The sequence below is a fragment of the Nannospalax galili genome, unplaced genomic scaffold, assembly GCF_000622305.1.
Source record: "Nannospalax galili isolate Female #2095 unplaced genomic scaffold, S.galili_v1.0 scaffold726, whole genome shotgun sequence".
In the NCBI taxonomy this organism is placed as follows: Eukaryota; Metazoa; Chordata; class Mammalia; order Rodentia; family Spalacidae; genus Nannospalax; species Nannospalax galili.
The window spans coordinates 1,889,755-1,896,197 of record NW_008355253.1 but is presented as its reverse complement, the minus strand read 5'-3'; positions in this window follow the sequence as shown (position 1 = coordinate 1,896,197).

Genomic DNA, 6,443 nt, shown 5'->3' with positions numbered 1-6,443 from the left:
CAGTTGTTTTAGCATACAGCTTTACTTCAGTGACCAATTATGTTTTGTATATTTGGAAATTTAAATTAAATGAAAATAGATGCTCTATCTCTCTATATTTTTATTTGTTATGCACCTTGTGTCACCATATGTGTGTTCTTTAATAGACATTCAAGTTAATTCTTCTTAGTGGTATTGTGTAGTAATGCAAAAAGTATTTCTTTTATTTATTTATTTATTTATTTATTTATTTATTTATTGTATTTTATTTGTATGTGTGTTGACTGTAAGTGGGTATGTGCACCATGTGCAGATGCTCATAAATGGCAGAAGAAGCCACCAGATCCCCTGAAACTGGAGTTACAAGCAGTTGTGAGCTGCCATGTCGTTGCTGGGAACTGAATTTCGGTCTTCTGCAAGATCAGCAAGTATTCTTAGCTAGTCAGTGATCTTCCCAGCCCTAGAAGCTTATAGTTTCATGGCATACTCACCAAAAGAAAAAAAAAATCCTTTCAGGATTTATAATCTAAAAGCTTCATTCTCATTCAATGTGTGTTTGTGTATATGTCTGTTTGATTGTATGCCAGATTTCTGCAGGTACTCAAGGAGGCTAAAGGAAGGGCTAGGAGGTTGTGAACTGCCTGACATGGGGGCAGGTTTTCTGAAAGTGAGCTGATATTTTTTTGAATATTTTATTTATTATTTTTCATTTTTTGTATTGGAATGTATATGTATAAGTAAACCTGTGTCATGCAATGCCAGAGGAGTCAGAAGAGAGCAACAGATCTCCTGGTTCTGGAGTTAAAGATGATTGTTAGCCACCATATGAGTGCTGGGAATCCAACCTGGTCCTCTGCAAGAGCATCCAGTATTCTTAACCACCGAGCCATCTCTCAAGCCCCAAGTGAACTGATCTTAACCACTGAGCCCATTTACTTTATTTTAATTCACTATTGTAACTGTTAAGCCAATTTACTGGTACATACTAAAATAGTTTAATAAAAATTACAGTTATTCATTTTCTAATTAACATTGTCTAATTATAATAATTATATAATTATATATTGTAATTAGATGTAATAACTGCCAATAAATAGTTCAGAATCCAGGGGTGTGCCCTGGTCAGCCACTCTCTTATGCATTCTGGAATATTAACTGCCTTGATCTTGTGTGGGCAACCACAGCTGCTGTGAGTTCTTGAGTGCAATGGCCCTGTCATATCTCAAAGACACTGATTTGCAGGTAGTCCTTCCCAAGCTCTGGCTCCCACAATCTTTTCAGCCTCTTTTTGTTGCTATTCCCTGAGCCTTTTAGGCTGAGCACTCCATAGTCATTTATTCTCTGCACTTTGATCATCATGAGTGTCTGAATTAGCTGTCATCCACTATGTAAAGTGAATGAGGTATGAGAACTGCACTGATAAATGAGTTTTAAAGATATTTATTTAGAAGGCAGTTTGATACTATTTCCATTCAAGAAAACATCCTTGAGATCAATTCAAGCATTCACAATATCACCATAGTTTATCTCCTATCTTGTAGGAACAGTTCAGTCTATAGATTTTCCCATAGTTTATTGAAATATTCTGCCATTGTGAGAGCACTTAAATTGTTTCCAAATTTTAAGGCATTTATAAATAAAGCTTTACAAACATGTTCACAGGCATAAGCCTACTTTTTTTTACTATTACAGCATAGAGCAAGATTGCTGAGTTGTACGATAAGTATTGTATTTTATTATTTACTTATTCATTTATTCATTAATTATTTATTTATTTAGGTCTTTTTGAGACAGGGTCTCCCTGTAGCCCCAGCTGGCCTGGAGCTCACTATGTAGACCAGGCTGGCCTTGAACTCACAGAGATCTGCCTGCCCCTGCCTACGAAGTGCTGGGATTAAAGGCGTGAACCACCACGCCTGGCTAGTATCTTTAGCACTCTAGATGAGACTCCTATAACTCTAGTATTTGGGAGTTACTTTTTAAGATTTCATTTTTCCATATGCTTGTGAACTCAGGACCTTTGGAAGAAGAGCAACACCATTCTTACCTCAAGTCATGGCTCCAGTTCCATTACAGTGTCTTCAGGGGCCAAGTGTATTCATTTATTCTGTGTCTAGGCATGACATTTTTGCTTTGTTCCCACTTAACAAACATCTCGGTTTTTGTCATAAGTAAATGCAATGCTTTTGCAGAGACCAAGCTTTCAGGATCGAGGCATTTCTGCTACGATTGCTGAAAACTAATAACTGAATCCTTTTATGAGTATCTCTATCACACATAGGGAACATCCCAGTTCAATGAGGAATCAGAGTTCAGATATAAATCCTGTCCTCTTTGTTTTAGTTTTACACAAATCTGATGTGAACTTCAGCTTTGAAAGTCACCTGACACAAGTGCTTTCGCTTCAACATTCCACGTGCTGTTCTGACCACTCCTACCACCCTCAATAGAATCTATTCCTGGCAAATAAGTAGCTGGCAAAACACCCTCTCACTGTCTATTTTTGTTGTTGTGATTAAAATATACTTACACAAAGTTGCCTAGGGAAGAAAAGGATTTTTTAGCTTACAGTTTCAGGTCATAGTCTAGTTTAGGGAAGTCAAGGCAGTTGGAATTTGAAGAGCTAGTCACATCACATTCATGGTCAAGAACAGAGGGAAATGAATGCGTATATGCTTAATTGTCACCCTCTTATACAGTCAAGGGGCCAAAACCAAGGTGTAGTGCTGTCCACTTTTAGGCTGGTTCTTCCTACATTGAAGGACATCAAGACAATCCCCCAAGGACATGCCCAGAGGCTAATTTGATGTAGGCAATTCCCCACTGAGATGCTCTTCTCTACAGATTTTAGGTTGCTTCAAGTTGACAATTAAAACTAACATCACAGTAAAAATGACAAAGCATTCTTACCCCTAAAAACTGCTGTGTACAGAAAATGTGACTTTAGACAAGTTATTATTTTTTAAAAATTTTAATTATTATTTTATGTTTATGAGTGTATTGCCTACATGTGTGTAAATGCACCCATGTCATGCAATGCCCATAGAAGTCAGAAAAGGTTGTGGGATACCTGGTAACTGGAGTTACAGATGGTTTTTAGCTGCCATGTGAGTGCTGGGAATTGAACCTGGGTCCTCTGCAAGAGCAATCAGTGCTCTTAACTGATGAGCCATCTGTTCAGCCTCACTCATTTAAATATTTTATTCATGTTTATTATCTTTTGAAAAATATTTTACTTATTACTTTTATTTTATGTGTATGCATGTATTGCCTGCATGTAAGTAAGTGTACCCATGTTGTGCAATGCCCACAGAGGGCAGAAAAGGCTGTCAGATCCCCAGGAACTGGAGTTATGGAAGTTGTTAGCTGCCATGTGTGTGCTGAGATTTGAACCCGGGTCTTCTGTAAGAACAGTTAGTGTTCTTAACTGCTTGAGCCATCTCTCCAACCCTCATGCTTATTATCTTATAACAAGAAAATTAAAAGGGACCTTCCCTCAGATGTCTGAGTGAAGGAGTAGTGAAGTCAGAGTAGTGAAGTCTTTTTATATATTTTAAAGACAAGTGCTAGACACAGTCATGCAGAATTCAAAAAGTCTATCAGAACCATTCCTGCTTCAACTCTGTCACCATCACCTACCTCCAACTCTTGTTAAAGGCTTGGAATTTTAAAGGAAATTGCAATGAAGTTTTGCAAATATAGATACACTTGGCTTCTTTTTCTGTCTCACATCCCAAGCACACCCATGAGATTGTGAAGTGTGGTGAAAGGAATTTAGGGGAAACTTACATGAAACCTGAAGTTTTGTGGGCATATCTGAACAAAGAATGGAGCACTCACTTCTCATACACGGATTACTGAAAGAAAAGAGGCTGGATCTGCCTGACATGGTAAGGATAAGGAAAGAGCATAAAGTGTTAAGCAAGCACCAAGTCTATCACTTTTTAGTCAAAGAGACATTTGTTACCAGCAGAAATAACTAACTGCTACAGAGAACAACTGTGCCCACTCATCATAGCAACTTTTTATATGCTAGAGGTTTACAGTGAGAGGATGTGGGCAGTGGCACTAGACAAAACCTGTGAGGAGTTAGCCAAAAATTGCAGTTCTTCAGGGAATTAGGTAGTGTGCATGTGGCCTCAGAATAAATTACCAAACACTGAAAACATGCACCCATGATGTTTGTCTCTTGGCTAGTGTTTTCCAAGTCAATACCAAATATAACACTCTTTCTTTTCCTAATTCCTCCATTCTAAACCCTAATCTTAGGAAAAGCAACATCAGGAATATGGGAAAATAGTGGTGGTTTTACAACATGTCTACAAATTCTTTGATGTGGTTGCTGGCTGTGGCTGCTCTCCTCTGGCTATGGTCGTTCTCCTGCTTTCTCAGTTCCTCTGATCAGTCATCTGGTCCCGACCCCAGGGCTGGTGAGGAGTCTGCACCAGCATCACCGCATTCAGACACAGGAGACCAGATTCAGTGACAAAGATCTGCTTTATTGCAGGAAAGTACAGGCTTACATAGGGGTAATAGTCCAATCATAACACTGCATATGGGATCCCTTATTAGCATGGCAGACTAGTATCCTATTACAATCTAGCAGGCCAGATGCCCTACTAGCATGATAAGTTTCAGTTTCTCTAAGTTTTGGATTCCTGGAAACCATGTGACTTACACAGTTTTCTCTCTGATAAGAAACAGGAAGCACTGCATTCCAGCATGATAGGTATGTAAGGGAAAAGGCAAAATCAGTCACAAGATTTTCCACAACAGGTATAAACTATGCAAAATTCAGATTAAAATGTGTTATGTGGTCTGTCTACCCAGGTCAGGAGCAAGGGACCCTAAGAGAACTCGGGCGACACACATTATTCTCCCTCTTCCCTAGAAGTACCTTTCCACATTTGTGTCTTTTAAAAATTTTGTTACCAGCCTGGTGTGTTGGCACATGCCTTTAATCCCAGCACTCAGGAAGCAGAGCAGGCAGATCTATGAGTTTGAGGCCAACCTGGTCTCCATAGTGAATCCAGGACAGCTGGGGCTACAGGGAGACCCTGTCTCAAAAAGACTCCCCCCAATTTTTTTTTTTTTACCTGCTGAGTTTAACCAGTGTGTGTGCTCATGTGTTTGGAGCTATACATTAGAACCTGGTAGGCCCAGCAGGGAATACGCAACTGAAGAAGGTGATAAGAAAGTGCTGAGACTCAAGGGGTAAAAATAACTTCAGAGAGAGGTAGGAGAAAGTAACCATGCTTACACTGTTCTGTTTATAAAGCATGTATGAACAAGAATAGTAAACTCTCTGTAGGGTCATTATGTCTACTGGGTCTCTCTCTTTTCTCTCTCTCTCTCTCTCTCTCTCTCTCTCTCTTTCTCTCCCTCTCTCTCTCTTTCTCTCTGTCTCCTACCTTCTTTTTATTGTTTTAAGTAGAAAATGAGAATTATTTCTTCACATTATTTCCCAAATAGATTACTAATTGGCAAAGCAGTAGCTGTTGAAGTAGTGGAAGGTGCTAATCCTTTGAAGGTCTGGCAGTGCAATAGGAATTAGGGGAATTTTACATTATGATATAAATTGTGATAGAAAATCAAAGAATTTTTATCAATGTTCTTTACTTCCCAAGAGTCTTGGTTCTATAAAACTGCTTCAGCGTATGTAGGATGTAGAAGAATGTGAGCTTAACAGATCTTTGACAAGTTGCTGCAGCATCTTCCAACATATCCCGCTTGTAGCACCATCTACTAGTAAATATGGAATTTCAAACTCACTTATGATTCTGAATATTCCCTCTGCTTTTACCCTCTAGAATTTACAGATTTTTAGTTTTCTGTAGAATAATACAGAATTAACGGACTGCAAATATATTGAGTATAATCGATTTTAACTTCTAATTCATTTGTAGCTTCTAATAGGACTTTAAGCATCTCTAATCTGGTGATTTATATAGCTACAAATGAGACTGTCTAGGACAGAGATTCCAAATTTGTATTTCGCAAAGCCCTTTTGGTGCTTTTAATGAGCAGAGCATTTTGGACACCATAAAACATGTCTTACTTTGCAGGTTTTGGACTTTACTCTGTGTCTCACAGGATTGTTCTCCCCCCTGCAATACTTCTTGGAAGAAATAAATGATGGCCTGAAGTTTTTGTATTAATTTCAACTCCGTCCTCATCTCTGGGTTGCAGTCTAGATGTCTGAGGGTCAATTTGTTTTTCTTCTCTTAGGTGTCACTAAGTTTAAATTGTTTTCTGTCCATCCAGAAGATTTATCTCCCTTAATGTTTTGGAAGAAGATGGACTGCTCATTGAGCTGACAGGAATAAGAGTAGTAGGATTAGTTTGTTTTTGAAAGTGATATATGGCTGCAGGGCATAAAATCTACAGAGATTCATATCCTGGAAGACTAGTTAGTCTATCACAGCTGCTGTCATTATTTTTCAGTACACAAATCTACAGGCAGA